Here is a 17,582-nt window from a genome sequence, read left to right on the forward strand (position 1 = left end):
CTGCGATGTGGGACCTTGTCAAAATCAATGTAGAAAGCAAGAGCAAGGAGGTTATGCTTGAAGTGTATAAAACACTAGTTAGGCTACAGCTAGAGTACTGTTTAGTTCTGATCACCACCTTACAGGAAGGATGTGATTGCACTAGAGGGAGTAAAGAGGAGATTTACATCAATGTTGCCAGGACTCGAGAATTTTAGCTATGTGGAAAGATTGGATAGGCTGAGTTTGCTTTCCTTGGAACAGAGAAGACGGATAGGAGATTTGATTGACGTGTATAAAATGATGAAGGGCCTATGTAGAGTGGATAGGAAGGACCTATTTCCCTTAGCAGAGGGGTCAATAACCAGGGGGCATAAATTTAAAGTAATTGGTAGAAGGATTAGAAGGGAGTTGAAGAGAAATTATTTCACCCAGAGGGTGGTGGGGGTCTAGAACTCACGGCCTGAAATGGTGGTAGAGGCAGAAACCCTCATCACATTTATAAAGTACTTGAATATACATTTGAAGTGCTGCGGACCTAGAGCAGGAAAGTGGGATTCGGCTGGATAGTTATTTTTCAGCCGGCCTGGACACGATGGGCCGAAAGGCCTCCTTCTATACCGTAAATTTCTATGATTCCCTGAACTACATTGGCTCCTAGTTAAGCAATGGCTTGATTTTAAAATTCTCCTCCTTATTTTCAATTCCTACCATGGTCTCGTTCACCCCCCGACCTCTGTAATCTCCTCCAGCCACACAATGCTCTGAGATCTCGGCACTCCTCTAATTCGGACTCTTGACCATCCCCCATTTCAATCGCTCCACTATTGCTGGCCATGCCTTCGCACTGGAATTCCCTCCCTAAACCTCGTGCCTCTCCAGCTCTCTTTCCTCCTTCAGGACATTCCTTAAAATCTGCATAAATATCTCCCGATGTGGCTCGGTGGCAAATTTTGTTTGATAACGCTCCTGTAAAGCACCTTGAGACATTTAAAGGTGTTTTCTACACATATATATATGTATGTTGTTGTTGGCCCCAATGTTAACAGGGAGCTAGGGAAGGCTCATGATTTGCAACCGTAAAATATTATTGACTGAAAGGAATCTATCCAATTTGCATTGGAATGGATCAAGATTATCTGCTTCCGCCCATTCCATCGATTCACCACTCGCTCACTGAAATAGTGGCCTCAAGTTTAAACCCCTACCCCGGTTAGGTGTCAGAGGATCAGGAGGGGGTGTTAAAATATCAGGATTAGGAAAACTGACCTCATTCCTGCCCCGGGATCAGACCATTGACAAGGCTCGTGCAAAAGGCAGGTGATGGGATAATTAGCATACCAAATCATGGTCTGATGACATGATTGGCGGAAGGCTGACATCGGCCGAAGAACCTGGCAAGGCCGGAGATGTGGGGCTCTGCCAATCTCAACGGCTGTACCATAATAACATATTGAAGGGCTGCCTCAGGTCAACAGCCCGAATACCACAAGTCAGGCTTCCTCCTACTTACTATTCATTTTAAGTCGGGACGCCAATCATGTGGAAACAACCTCTCTGCCTCTATCTTGTCCATCCCTTTCATTATTTTAAATGTTTCTATAAGATCACTCCTCATCCTTCTGAACTCCAACGAGTAAAGACCCAGTCCACTCAATCATCTCCGGAATCAGCCAAGTGAATCATCTCTGTACCCCCTCCAAAGCCAGTATATCCTTCCTTAAGGTGACCAAAACTGCACGCAGTACTCCAGGTGCGGCCTCACCAATACCCTATACAGTTGCAGAAGGACCTCCCTGCTTTTGGACTCCATCCCTCTCGCAATTCCATTCGCCTTCCTGATTACCTGCTGCACCTGCAAACTAACTTTTTGGGATTCATGCACAAGGACCCCCAGGTCCCTCTGCACCGCAGCATGTTGTAATTTCTCCCCATTTAATATTCCTTTTTACTGTTTTTTTTCCCAAGGTGGATGACCTCACACTTTCCGACATTGTATTCCATTTGTCAAACCTTAGCCCATTCGTTTAACCTATCTAAATCTCTTTGCAGCCTCTCTGTGTCCTCTACACAACCCGCTTTCCCACTAATCTTTGTGTCATCTGCAAATTTTGTTACACTACACTCTGTCCCCTCCTCCAGGTCATCTATGCATATTGTAAACAGTTGTGGTCCCAGCACCGATCCCTGTGGCATACCACTAACCACCGATTTCCAACCCAAAAAGGACCCATTTATCCCGACTCTCTGCTTTCTGTTAGCCAGCCAATTCTCAATCCATGCTAATACATTTCCATTGACTCCGCGTACCTTTATCTTCTGCAGTAACCTTTTGTGTGGCACCTTATCAAATGCCTTTTGGAAATCTAAATACACCACATCCATGGGTACACCTCTATCCACCATGCTCGTTATATCCTCAAAGAATTCCAGTAAATTAGTTAAACATGATTTCCCCTTCATGAATCCATGCTGCGTCTACTTGATTGCACTATTCCTATCTAGATGTCCCGCTATTTCTTCCTTCATGATAGCTTCAAGCATTTTCCCCACTACAGATGTTAAACTAACCGGCCTATAGTTACCTGCCTTTTTTCTGCCCCCTTTTTTAAACAGAGGCATTACATTAGCTGCTTTCCAATCCGCTGGTACCTCCCCAGAGTCCAGAGAATTTTGGTAGATTATAACCAATGTATCTGCTATAACTTCCGCCATCTCTTTTAATACCCTGGGATGCATTTCATCAGGACTAGGGGACTTGTCTACCTTGAGTCCCATTAGCCTGTCCAGCACTACCCACCGAGTGATAGTGATTGTCTCAAGGTCCTCCCTTCCCACATTCCTGTGACCAGCAATTTCTGGCATGGTTTCTGTGTCTTCCACTGTGAAGACCGAAGCAAAATAATTGTTTAAGGTCTCAGCCATTTCCACATTCCCCATTATTAAATCCCCCTTCTCATCTTCTAAAGGACCAACATTTACTTTCGTCACTCTCTTCTGTTTTATATATCTGTAAAAGCTTTTACTATCCGTTTTTATGTTTTGCGCAAGTTTACCTTCGTAATCTATCTTTCCTTTCTTTATTGCTTTCTTCGTCATTCTTTGCTGTCGTTTAAAATTTTCCCAATCTTCTAGTTTCCCACTAACCTTGGCCACCTTATACGCATTGGTTTTTAATTTGATACTCTCCTTTATTTCCTTGGTTATCCACGGCTGGTTATCCCTTCTTTTACCGCCCTTCTTTTTCACTGGAATATATTTTTGTTGAGCACTATGAAAGAGCTCCTTAAAAGTCCTCCACTGTTCCTCAATTGTGCCACCGTTTAGTCTGTGTTCCCAGTCTACTTTAGTCAACTCTGCCCTCATCCCACTGTAGTCCCCTTTGTTTAAGCATAGTATGCTCGTTTGAGACACTACTTCCTCACCCTCAATCTGTATTACAAATTCAACCATACTGTGATCACTCATTCCGAGAGGATCTTTTACTTGGAGATCGTTTATTATTCCTGTCTCATTACACAGGACCAGATCTAAGATCGCTTGCTCCCTTGTAGGTTCTGTAACATACTTTTCTAAGAAACAACCCCATATGCATTCTATGAATTCCTCCTCCAGGCTACCCCGTGCGATTTGATTTGACCAATCGATATGTAGGTTAAAATCCCCCATGATTACTGCCGTTCCTTTATCACATGCCTCCATTATTCCCTTGATTATTGCCCGCCCCACCGTGAAGTTATTATTTGGGGGCCTATAAACTACGCCCACCAGTGACTTTTTCCCCTTACTATCTCTAATCTCCACCCACAATGGGCCCAAGTTTCCACATGATTTGCGCCTGATTTTTAGGAGCAACTGGTGGAGAATGGAATATCTTAGAAATCGCAATTCTCCACATTTTTTTTTCTGCAGTTCTAGTCAGGTAGAACAGTTCTACTTTGGAACAGAATTTTTTCTTCAAAAGGGGGCGTGTCCGGCCACTGACGCCTGATTTCAAAGTTTCCACAGTGAAAACCTACTCCAAACTAACTTAGAATGGAGCAAGTGAAGATTTTTGTAGAACTGAAAAAACTTTGTCTGCACATTAAAAAATTAGGCACAGGTTACAAATTAGGCGTCCAGAACGAGGTGTGGGGGCGGGGGGAAGGGAAGTCATTAAATTCTACAATAAATCCTTATTTATCCTTATACAAATATTATACAAATAAATCCAACCTGAATAAACATTTATAAGCAAAGAAAAGATTAAATAAACCATGTGAAAGTGCTTCAGCCAGCCTCACTAGTTCGTTCGTTCGTTCCAGATGGCGGGAGGGAGGGAGTGTGGGCCCGACCGATCGAACACAGCGGGGGGCGGGAAGGAGACAGTGAGAAGGCTGCAAGAAGCCTCAGTGCTGATGTGCTGATGGCAATGTGCTTTTATTAAAAAATGTTCAAAAATTAAACAGCTACAAAGAACTACAAAAATGGCCGAGTGCCAATGTTTCCTTCACACTGCGCGAGAGCGAACGCTCCAACGCGCACGCGCAGGGTTGCCGGCAGGAAAAAAACTCATTTAAATACCACCCGCCCCCTCCCACTTACAAAATCGGCGCGAGTGTAGGCTCCGCCCCCCCGGGCGCCGCGCCAAACAGACAAGGAGCTGCAGGGCGCTCCAGAATCGCGAGGTTTTTTTCCGGTGCCGTTTTAGGCGTGAAAAACGGACACCCAGCTCGGAGGGGCGCCCGTTTTATTATCGTGTGGAAACTTGGGCCCTATGATTCAACATTTTGTTCATTAGAGCCAATATCGTCTCTCACAACTGCCCTGATATCATCCTTTATTAACAGAGCTACCCCACCTCCTTTCCCTTCTTGTCTATCTTTCCGAATCGTCAGATACCCCTGTATGTTTAATTCCCAGTCTTGGCCACCCTGCAACTACGTTTCTGTAATGGCCATCAAATCATACCCATTTGTAATGATTTGTGCCGTCAACTCATTTACTTTATTTCGAATGCTGCGTGCGTTTAGGTAGAGTGTTTTAATACTAGTTTTTAAACCATGATTTTTAGTTTTGACCCCTCCTGCAGCCCCTTTACATTCAGTGGCCCTTTTTGTTTTTTGCCTTGGGTTTCTCTGCCCTCTACTTTTACTCATCTCCTTTCTGCCTTTTGCTTTTGTCTCCTTTTTGTTTCCCTCTGTCTCCCTGCATTGGTTCCCATCCCCCTGCCATATTAGTTTAACTCCTCCCCAACAGCACTCGCAAACACTCCCCCTAGGACATTGGTTCTGGTCCTGCCCAGGTGCAGACCGTCCGGTTTGTACTGGTCCCACCTCCCTCAGAACCGGTTCCAATGCCCCAGGAATTTGAATCCCTCCCTGCTACACCACTGCTCAAGCCACGTATTCATCTGCGCTATCCTGCGATTCCTACTCTGACTAGCACGTGGCACTGGTAGCAATCCCGAGATTACTACTTTTGAGGTGCTACGTTTTAATTTAACTCCTAACTCCTTAAATTCGTCTCGTAGGACCTCATCCCTTTTTTTACCTATATCGTTGGTACCAATGTGCACCACGACAACTGGCTGTTCACCCTCCCTTTTCATAATGTCCTGCACCCTGTGGAAATGTATTTTTATCTAAGCTGATACCATACGGTATTTGTGTGCCCTTTGCTATATATATATATCAAAATGGAGTCCTGGCCCTTCCAGAACTTTCTGCATTTGAGCAGTCAGCTTGCATAAACAGCTAAACCTGGTTTGAGATGGCTGATGGCCATCAGACAGCTAGGAGACAAGTCATGCTGAGACAAGTACCCCCCCATGGTGCTTTCCTATTGTCTACACTACAGAAGTTCCATGTCACCCCACCCTTATCTTTTAGCCATTATCTCTTGCAGAGACCTCATCCATTTGATGCAAACAGATAAACTGACCAGGAAATTGAACTTTCCTGACACAATACAAGACAGGTGATAGCCCATTACCTATGACTCATGGAGTAATGGATGGCTGGCCAACTGACAACCCTGACAAAAGGAAATATCTGGACACCATGTCAGGACCAGGATATAGTAATTAACTCTTTATCTGTATTCACTGACTGTGAGACAGAGCAATACACAGGGAGAGGCCATAACTTTGGTTTTACTGTATAAATATCTTGTTAAACTGAACCATTTCGGAGGTGTTCACTTAGCCCTTGACTGAGTGTAACCTACCCCTTGCGAGCAAGTAAATTAAAGAAACTTCTACCAGAGCTGTAAGTGTCGGAGTCATTCTTTTCGGAGGTCGAGATTTCGACAACCCGCTCCGAGACATCCTTGACCCTTGCACCAGGGAGGCAACATACCATCCTGGAGTCTCGGTTGTGGCCGCAGAAACGCCTATCTACTCCCCTTGCAATCGAATTCCCTATCACTATCGCTCTCCCACTCTTTTTCCTGCCCTCCTGTGCAGCAGAGCCAGCCATAGTGCCATGAACTTGGCTGCTGCTGCCCTCCCCTGATGAGTCATCCCCCCCAACAGTACCCAAAACGGTGTATCTGTTTTGCAGGGGGATGACCGCAGGGGACCCCTGCACTACCTTCCTTGTACTGCTCTTCCTGCTGGTCTTCCATTCCCTAGCTGGCTGTGGACCCTTCACCTGCGGTTAGACCAACTCGCTCAACGTGCTATTCATGTCATTCTCAGCATCGTGGATGCTCCAGAGTGAATCCACCCTCAGCTCCAATTCCGCAACGCGGTCTGTCAGGAGCTGGAGGCGGATACACTTCCCGCACATGTAGTCGTCACCGGAGGAGCATAACACGTGACCGAGCTCTCCTGCCATGACTTAACCCTTAGATACACTTAAATTAGCAACAACAATGCTAAAGTTTAGTCACTGTTATAGAAGAGAAAAAAGAAAAAGTACTCACCAATCACCAGCCAATCACTTACCCCCTTGGCTGTGACGTCACCTTTCTGTTTCTTTCTACTTCTTTTTTGCCTTCTCCCTGTAGCTGCACAAGCTGGGCCTTTATAGGCCTCTCGCCGACCCCGGACTCGTGCTGCTCCGAGCTCCCGCCTCCTCGACTGACTGCTCATGTGGGCTGGTTTGTCCTGGATGGTGTTGAACTTCTTGAATGTTGTTGGAGCTGCACTCATCAGGCAAGTGGAGAGTATTCCATCACACTCCTGACTTGCGCCTTGTAGATGGTAGAAAGGCTTTGGGGAGTCAGGAGGTGAGACACTCGCTGCAGAATCCCCAGCCTCTGACCTACAATTATGCCCACAGTATTTATGCAGCTGGTCCAGTTAAGTTTTTGGTCAATGGTAAGCCCTCAGGATGTTGATGGTGGGGGATTCGGCTATGGTAATGCCATTGAATGTCAAGGGACACTTGTCAGACTCTCGATTGTTGGAGATGATCATTGCCTGGTACTTGTGTGGCGCGAATGTTACTGTCCACTTACCAGCCCAAGCCAAAATGTTGTCCAGGTCTTGCTGCATGCGGGCACAGATTGCTTCATTATCTGAGGAGTTGTGAATGGAACTGAACACTGTGCAATCATCAGCGAACATCCCCACTTCTGACCTTATGATGGAGGGAAGGTCATTGATGAAGCAGCTGAAGATGGTTGGGTCTAGGACACTGCCCTGAGGAACTCCTGCAGTGATGTCCTGGGGCTGGGATGATTGACCTCCAACCACCACAACCATGATTAGTCAGGTGCTCCATTAAAGATTAAAAGACTTGCATTGATATAGTGCCTTTCACAACCACCAGAAGTCCCAAAGCACTTTGCAGCCAATGAAGTACTTTTTGAAGTGTAGTCATTATTGCAATTTTCACACAGCAAGCTCCCACAAGCAGCAATGTGATAATGACCAGATAATCTGGTTTAGTGATGTCGATTGAGGGATAAATATTGGCTAGTATGCCGGGGAGAACTCACTGCTCTTCTTCAAAATAGTGTCATGGGATCTTTTATGCCCACCTGAGAGAGCAAACAGGGCTTTGGTTTAACATCTCCAACAGTGCTGGGAGTATCAGCCTAGAATTGTGTGCTTAAGTCTCTGTAGTGGGACTTGAACATTGAACATTGAACGTTCTGACTCAGAGGCAAGAGTGCGACCGACTGAGTCTTGGCTGACACTATTGCTGTACCAAGTGACTCCCGGAATGGAAAAGTAGATGCACCTTCATCTAGCAATTCTGGCCTTCCTCTGTTTCCAGGAATCATTGTTCTTTTGCAAACTGGGCCCCTCGGATCCTTCACAGAGGGCAGTTGTGTCTTCACCTTCCCCCTCTTCCATTCCCAAGTTCTCATGCTCACTAGTGCTCAATGCTTCACTCACTGAAACTGCTTTAGATTTACGAACTACTTCCTCCAGAGAGGGTGTATGTGACCTAGTGTTGGTGCAAATAAGATGTCTTCATGAAATTAGTGAGAATGGATGAAACAGTTGTGGATCTGGATGAGCAGCTGTCCTCTGAACAGCTGTCCTCCAAGACATCGCCATAGATTTCAAAAATACAAAATCTTGTTTAGGTGACATTGCTTCTTGAAGAAATAGTGAGCAGGGCAATTACTATACTTTAACAATCTACATGAAGTAAAAATGGCTATGCCCTGTCTTTACCAACCTGATCTTAGCACCTCGCCGCCTACTTGCCCCCTCCGACAGGTTCTCCTGTTTGTCCAGTTACGATCCAGTGCCTCCTCTTTGCACTCAAAGCTTTCCTCCTCCAGTTGGAGTTCTTTAGCGCTGATTATGTGCTGCCTTTTCCTTCGAAAATAGAGAACACAATTTTAGCAGAATCACTCGCACTTCTTTTCACAGGTATGTTTGCATCCATACCATGATTAAAATATTTGCAGCTGCTGGCTCCCTTGAAACATTTCTCCTTCCAGAGTAGTACTGCTCTGGCAGTGGTGGAGAGTAAAGAACGAGCAGTATTGATGGCGGAGGTTCCTTGTGAATAGCACGGCTTTCCCTTCAATCAATTAGTGACACTACAAAGGGAACAGAGTGTCAGTTGACACCACTCTGTCAGCCAAAGAATTGGAAGTGGGGTGGTACTTACGGCTGGCAGGACTTACAGCAGGACTTACACAACAGAAATCATACATAAAATGAATCACAGTCACTTACTGCAGTGTGATTGACAGGGAAATGACCAAATCATCACTGTTCTGGCTGGGAATAGTGGTGTCACAATATGCAGAGGGCGAGTGTCGTACATATATATAGATACACAGGCTGTACATGGGGAACAGGGTTCTTCACTTGGCCAACCTTTTGTGGTCATTAAACCACTTGAGGTGGCAGAGCCTGCACTGATTGGCTCAGAGATTTTCCCCCATAAATGTTTACATTCCTCTTTGATGTGGCCGCCTATACAAATGTTCCCCTAGTATGATTCTGTTTGTGTCACATCGTGAATGCATCAGAAGCCCCGGGAACCTTTCTGGAGGCTAACATCCCTGATGCAGCTCTTTCCTTCATCATTGTTTCTGTTGTTCCATTCACTGAAGAATGTGTGAGCCTTAATCAGCTGCAGCATTTTCAAAGCTGCAACAAAACTCAATTCCCTTCCCAGCAGTAAAGTGATAACAAACAGGATTACATCGCTTCTCGGCCTTTTGGCTAGGATCATGCGTGGCTGACCTGACAGGGGAGTGGCCATGGCCGCAGCGTGGTTCTCCCTGGATCAGGAAGGTGGTTCTCCTATGCTTTTTGGAAATAGGAGGTGTGTGGGGGGCTTGACCCATCCACCTCCATGGCACGAACCTGGTATTGCAGTACTTCCAGGAACGGTGCTTGGGCTCTAGGCCTTTTGGCTAAGAGCATTAGCGCAGGGTGATCCTTGATGTGTGCAAGGTGACCTCTGGCGTTTGTGATCTGACAAAGAATTGGAAAGATTAGCTACGAAAAATTTAAAAAATTAAAAAAAAAACAGGATTCCCTCTCTGAACCGGCCCCGCATGATTAATGAGGACTGGTCAGAGTCACGTGGGCAGATCAAGACCTGCACCAACGGAAACCTGACGATGCATGGAGAATCCATTAAATAATAATTAAAATAGCAAAAACATGCAGCTTCAGTGAAACCTACAAAGTACAAATGTTAAAAACCTAAACAAGATCAAAACAGGAAACAATAAAAAACTGACATTGGCAAATATTAACAATGAAACTAGAAACACTGAAAATTTAAATGTGAACGACAAACTGAAATTCTACAAAAATAAAATGCAGTAAATAACAAACACAGGAAAACATAGAAAAATGAAATACTCAATACCAGAAAATATTTTTTATTTATTCATGGGATGTGGGCGTTGCTGGGAAGGCCAGCGTTTATTGCCCACCCCGTATTGTCCTTGGGAAAGTGGGGGAGAGCCACCTAGGCTTGAACCGTTGCAGTCCGTGTGATGATGGTACTCCCACAGTGCTGACAGGGAGCAACTCCCAGGATTGTGACCCAGCAACGATGAAGGAACGGCGATATATTTCCAAGTCAGGAGGGTGTGTGACTGGGAGGGAAACTTGCAGGTGATGGTTCCCCATGCGCCTGCTGCCTTTATCCTGCGAGGTGGTAGAGGTTGTGGGAGATACTGTCGAACATCTTGTAAATGATACACACTGCAGCAATGGTGCGCCGGTGGGGGAGGGAGTGAATGTTTAAAGTGGGGGGTCGATCGAGCGGCTGCTTTGTCCTGGATAGTGTCGAGCTTCTCGAGTGTTGTTGGAGCTGCACTCATCCAGGCAAGTGGAGAGTGTTCCATCACACTCCTGACTTGTGTCTTGTAGATGGTGGAGAGGCTTTGGGGAGTCAGGAGGTGAGACACTCGTCACAGAATACCCAGCCTGGCCTGCTCTGGTCACCACAGTATTTATGTAGTTGGTCCAGTTAAATTTCTGAACAATATGAACAATAAAAACCCTGCAAAAATATGCAGAGAAATGCAGCAAAGTTAATAATGAAACGTGAAAAAATAAATCCAGAATTTTGACAAAACACACAACAAAACATGGATAATAAAGCCAGTAAATCTGGAGGGTTGATGAGGGAGTACCACATTAGCATGGAAATAATAAACTGAGAAACAAATATAAGTACAACAAAAGCCAAAGAAACTTCCAGCAGAACCTAGGGAAATGCACAGCGACCGAGAAAAACAACCAATCAAACTGCGGAAAACCCCCAGATAATGAACAAGATCTGAAAAAAGTCTCAAATCGTAGATAACAATTGAATGAGCTGGAAAATATAAACAACATAGCAGGAAAAATGAGGAGAACAGATTAAATCCAGAAAAATAAAAATCAAAGGATGGAAAAGAGTAAAGAGCAAAACTGAGAAAATATTTTTAAAAATTTTTAATCCATAAAATTAAAACGTGCAACAGCAACAAAACCAAAAACTGAGAACCTGAAAAAAGAGACAGGAACCTGGGGGAAAGAAATAAAGAACAAAACCTGTAAATAAATAAACGTAGATGCTTATTAAAAATAAGAGGATCCTGTGTACCGTTACTTTTCTCGCTTGTTTAGAATACAGAAGGCTAACAAATTAATCGAGACACTATCGGTATTTTCTAACTTTAAAGAATGTCATTTAACATACAACACGATAGTTTGTACCAGAAAAAAGTGGTAACTTTCATACAACCTTTCCTTTCTAGTGAGTACAATTCAAAGAATTGATCAGATTGTTTGTGGAGAAAACAAAGGTTCCTTTCCGACTGCGCCTTGAATAATGCCGTGCATGGTTCACCTGAAAACCTTTGCAGAATGAGCTGTTTTGTATGATTTCTTCAAAATATACTGTTTAATTATCAAAGAATCTCTTTATCTTTTGCAGGTCTTGCTTCCTTTTCTCTGCAACCATTACACATGCTTTCTTCTTATCAGTTACTTATCATAGAATCATAGAAATTTACAGCACAGACGGAGGCCATTTGGCCCATTGAGTCTGTACCGGCCGTAAAAGAGCTATCCAACTTAATCCCACTTTCCAGCTCTTTGTCCATAGCCCTGTAGGTTACCACACTTGAGGTGCATATCCAAGCACTTTTAAATGCAGTGAGGATTTCTGCCTCTACCATCGTTTCAGGCAGTGAGTTCCAGACCCCCACCACCCTCTGGGTGGAAAATGTTCTCCCTAACGCCCCTTTAATTCTTCTTCCAATTACTTTAAATCTATGCCCCCTGGTTATTGACCTCTCTCCTAAGGGAAATAGGTCTTTCCTATCCACCCTGTCTAGGCCCCTCATAATTTTATACACAAAGGGTCAGAGCATACACACCGTGCATGCTCCACTAACATGGCAGGGGGATAGGAACCTATGCAGGGAGACAGAGGGAAGTTGAATGGGGGCAGAAGCAAAAGATAGAAAGAAGAAAAGTAAAAGTGGAGGGCAGAGAAACCCAAGGCACAAAACAAAAAGGGCCACATTACAGCAAAATTCTAAAGGGGCAAAGGGTGTTTGAAAGACAAGCCTGAAGGCTCTGTGCCTCAATGCGAGGAGTATTCGCAATAAGGTGGATGAATTAACTGCGCAGATAGCAGTTAACGGATATGATGTAATTGGCTTCACTGAGATATGGCTCCAGGGTGACCAAGGCTGGGAACTCAACATCCAGGGGTATTCAGCATTTAGGAAAGATAGACAGAAAGGAAAAGGAGGCTGGATGGTGTTGCTGGTTAAAGAGGAAATTAATGCAATAGTAAGGAGGGACATTAGCCTGGATGTTGTGGATGCGGTATGGGTGGAGCTACGGAATACCAAAGGCCAGAAAACGCTAGTGGGAGTTGTATACAGACCACCAAACAGTAGTAGTGAGGTTGGGGACAGCATCAAACAAGAAATTAGGGATGTGTGCAATAAAGGTACAGCAGTAATCATGGGCGACTTTAATCTACATATTGATTGGGCTAACCTAACTGGTAGTAATGCGGTGGAGGAGGATTTCCTGGAATATATTAGGAATGGTTTTTTTGACCAATATGCCGAGGAACCAACTAGAGGGCTGGCCATGCGAGACTGGGTGATGTGTAATGAGAAAGGACTAATTAGCAATCTTGTTGTGTGAGGCCCCTTGGGGAAGAGTGACCATAATATGGTAGAATTCTTGATTAAGATGGAGAGTGACACAGTTAATTCAGAGACTAGGATCCTGAACTTAAGGAAAGGTAACTTCGATGGTATGAGGCGTGAATTGGCTAGAATAGACTGACGAGTGATACTTAAAGGGTTGACAGTGGATAGGCAATGGCAAACATTTAAAGATCACATGGATGAACTTCAACAATTGTACATCCCTGTCTGGAGTAAAAATAAAATGGGGAAGGTGGCTCAACTGTGGCTAACAAGGGAAATTAAGGATAGTGTTAAATCCAAGGAAGAGGCATATAAATTGGCCAGAAAAAGCAGCAAACCTGAGGACTGGGAGAATTTTGTAATACAGCAGAGGAGGAAAAAGGGTTGAATTAGGAGGGGGGAAATAGAGTATGAGAGGAAGCTTGCTGGGAACACAAAAACTGACTGTAAAACTTTTATAAATATGTGAAGAGAAAAAGATTAGCCAAAACAAACGTAGGTCCCTTGCAGTCTGATTCAGGTGAATTTATAATGGGGAACAAAGAAATGGCGGACCAGTTAAACAAATACTTTGGTTCTGTCTTCATGAAGGAAGACACAAATAACCTTCCGGAAATACTAGGGGACCGAGGGTCTAATGAGAAGCAGGAACTGAAGGATATCCTTATTAGGCAGGAAATTGTGTTCGAGAAATTGATGGGATTGAAGGCCGATAAATCCCCGGGGCCTGATAGTCTGCAGCCTAGAGTACTTAAGGAAGTAACTCTAGAAATAGTGGATGCATTGGTGATCATTTTCCAACAGTCTATCGACTCTGGATCAGTTGCTATGGACTGGAGGGTAGCTAATGTAACATCACTTTTTAAGAAAGGAGGGAGGGAGAAAACGGTTAATTATAGACCGGTTAGCCTGACATCAGTAGTGGGGAAAATGTTGGAATCAATTATTAAAGATGAAATAGCAGCACATTTGGAAAGCAGTGACAGGATCGGTCCAAGTCAGCATGGATTTATGAAAGGGAAATCCTGCTTGACAAATCTTCTGGAGTTTTTTGAGGGTTTAACTGGTAGAGTGGACAAGGGAGAACCAATGGATGTGGTGTATTTGGACTTTCAAAAGGCTTTTAACAAGGTCCCACACAAGTGATTGGTGTGCAAAATTAAAGCACATGGTATTGGGGGTAATGTACTGACATGAATAGAGAACTGATTTCCAGACAGGAAGCAGAGAGTCGGGATAAATGGGTCCTTTTCAGAATGGCAGGCAGTAACTAGTGGGGTGCCGCAGGGCTCAGTGCTGGGACCCCAGCTATTTACAATATACATTAATGATCTGGTTGAAGGAATTGAGTGTAATATCTCCAAGTTTGCAAATAACACGAAGTTGGGTGACAGTGTGAGCTGTGAGGAGGACGCTAAAAGGCTGCAGGGTGATTTGGACAGGTTAGGTGAGTGGGCAAATGCATGGCAGATGCAGTATAATGTGGATAAATGTGAGGTTATCCATTTTGGTGGCAAAAACACAAAGGCAGAATATTATCTGAATGGCAGCAGATTAGGAAAAGGGGAGGTGCAACGAGACCTGGGTGTCATGGTACATCAGTCTTTGAAAGTTGCCATGCAGGTATAGCATGCGGTGAAGAAGGCAAATGGTATGTTGTCCTTCATAACTAGGGGATTTGAGTATAGGAGCAGGGATGTCTTACTGCAGTTGTACAGGGCCTTAGTGAGGCTACACCTGGAATATTGTGTTCACTTTTGGTCTCCTAATCTGAGAAAGGATGTTCTTGCTATTGAGGGAGTGCAGCGAAGGTTCACCAGACTGATTCCCGGGATGGCAGGACTGACATATGAAGAGAAACTCGATCGACTGGGCCTGTATTCACTGGAGTTTAGAAGGATGAGAGGGGATCTCATAGAAACTTATGAAATTCTGACGGGACTGGACAGGTTAGATGCAGGAAGAATGTTCCCAATGTTGGGGAAGTCCAGAACCAGGGGACACAGTCGAAGGATAAGGGGTAAGCCATTTATGACTGAGATGAGGAGAAACTTCTTCACTCAGAGAGTTGTTAACCTGTGGAATTCCCGACTGCAGAGAGTTGTTGATGCCAGGTCATTGGATATATTCAAAAAGGAGTTAGATATGGTCCTTACGGCTAAAGGGATGAAGGGGTATGGTGAGAAAGCAGGAAAGGGGGTACTGAGGTGAATGATCAGCCATGATCTTATTGAATGGCGGTGCAGGCTCGAAGGCCGAATGGCCTACTCCTGCACCTATTTTCTTTGTTTCCTCTCTCTCCATTCTGCTCCCAGCATTTACCTGAAATACGTCTTGGTCTTAGTCGAGGCCTTCCGTGTGACATTGGTTCCAATCTTCAGGGCATTTCTCCCCTTTAAGGTGCTATCTGGCCCTTAAGGTGCTGCACCATTGAGATCCTCCTCTTGTCACTGGTAGACTCCCACTTGACAGTGGGAAAACGCAAATGAGTCCCAACCAAGTGAACAGTCAGGGTTGGGGCAGAAACTCTTCTCCAAAGAGGAGAATCCTGAGCTGTGTGGATTCTGTGCTAGTGCTGAAACATCACACTAGCTCAGAATAATGCATAAAGGATTATGGAGCAATTTCTTCTGTCTCTTGGACCCCTTGCATGAACAGGATTGGGTGATGCATCAGAAGGCTAAGACCATCTGACCAGAGGAAGGCGAGGCAACCAGTTCATCAGCTTATAAAGATGAGGTCATATAAGTTCTGGAAACATTGCTAATGTCATGTATGTATATTTTGGATCACTAGCCACTAGATGGTGTTACTGCTGGAGGCCATTGGGCTGCACGCAGGTGTGTGCAGCGTCGGAGAGGCTTATAAAGGCCCAGCGGCAGCGAGGAGTAGGCAGTCGGGGAGGCGGGAGTCCGGAGCAGCGTCGGAGAGGCCTATAAAGGCCCAGCGGCAGCGAGGAGTAGGCAGTCGGGGAGGCGGGAGTCCGGGGTAGCGTCGGAGAGGCCTATAAAGGCCTAGCGCAGTGTTGAGTAGGCAGTCGGGGAGGCGGGAGTCCGGGGTAGTGTCGGAGAGGCCTATAAAGGCCCAGCGGCAGTGTCCAGTAGGCAGTCGGGGAGGCGGGAGTCCGGGGTAGCTGTAGGGCAGAAGCTAAACAAAGAAGTAGAAACAAATCAAAAGGTGTCGCCACAGCCAAGGGGGTAAGTGATTGGCTGGCGATTGGTGAGTAGTTTTTTCTTTATCTTTCCTTTATCAGTAGGTAACCTTTAGCATTATTGCTGCCAAATTAAGTTAATCGAAGGGTTATGTCCTGGCAGGAGAGCTCAGACACGTGTTATGCTCCTCCTGTGCTATGTGGGAAGTCAGGGACGGTTCCATTGTCCCCGACGACTACGTGTGTGGGAAGTGATTCGCCTGCAGCACCTGACAGACCATATTGCGGCACTGGAGCTGCGGGTGGATTTACTCTGGAGCATCTGCAATGTTGAGGATGTCGTGAATAGCACGTTTAGTGAGTTGGCCAAACCACAGGTAAAGGGTACACAGCCAGATAGGGAATGAGTGACCATCAGACAGAGCAGTGGAAGGAAGGTAGTGCAGGGGTCCCCTGTGGTCATCCCCCTGCAAAACAGAGACACCGCTTTGGGTACTGTTGGGGGAGATGACACATCAGGGGAGGGCAGCAGCAGCCAAGTTCATGGCATCATGGCTGGCTCTGCTGCACAGGAGGGCAGGAAAAAGAGTGGGAGAGCTACAGTGATAGGGGATTCGATTGTAAGGGGAATAGATAGGCGTTTCTGCGGCCGCAACCGAGATTCCAGGATGGTATGTTGCCTCCCTGGTGCAAGGGTCAAGGATGTCTCGGAGCGGGTGCAGGACATTTTGAAGGGGGAGGGTGAACAGCCAGTTGTCATGGTGCATATAGGCACCAACGATACAGGTAAAAAATGGGATGAGGTCCTACAAGCTGAATATAGGGAGCTTGGAGTTAAATTAAAAAGTAGGGCCTGAAAAGGTAGTAATCTCAGGATTGCTACCAGTGCCCCGTGCTAGTCAGAGTAGGAATCGCAGGATAGCTCAGATGAATGCGTGGCTTCAGGAGTGGTGCAGAAGGGAGGGATTCAAATTCCTGGGACATTGGAACTGGTTCTGGGGGAGGTGGGACCAGTACAAACCGGACGGTCTGCACCTGGGCAGGACCGGAACCAATGTCCTAGGGGGAGTGTTTGCTAGTGCTGTTGGGGAGGGGTTAAACTAATATGGCAGGGGGATGGGAACCTATGCAGGGAGACAGAGGGAAGTAAAATAGGGGCAGAAGCATAAGATAGAAAGAAGTAAAAGTAAAAGTGGAGGGCAGAGAATCTTAAGGCAAAAATCAAAAAGGGCCACATTACAGCAAAATTCTAAAAGGGCAAAGTGTGTTAAAAAGGCAAACCTGAAGGCTCTGTGCCTCAATGCGAGGAGTATTTGTGATAAGGTGGACGAATTAACTGCACAGGGAGCAATGAATATGATATAATTGG

At 45.3% G+C, this 17,582-nt stretch overlaps 1 pseudogene; it reads left to right on the forward strand.

Moving 5' to 3' along the window:
- Positions 1 to 9,581: 9,581 nt before the first annotated feature.
- LOC139260507 (U2 spliceosomal RNA) lies at positions 9,582 to 9,782 on the forward strand (annotated as a pseudogene).
- Positions 9,783 to 17,582: the final 7,800 nt, after the last annotated feature.

Source organism: Pristiophorus japonicus, chromosome 3, assembly GCF_044704955.1.
Source record: "Pristiophorus japonicus isolate sPriJap1 chromosome 3, sPriJap1.hap1, whole genome shotgun sequence".
In the NCBI taxonomy this organism is placed as follows: domain Eukaryota; kingdom Metazoa; phylum Chordata; class Chondrichthyes; family Pristiophoridae; genus Pristiophorus; species Pristiophorus japonicus.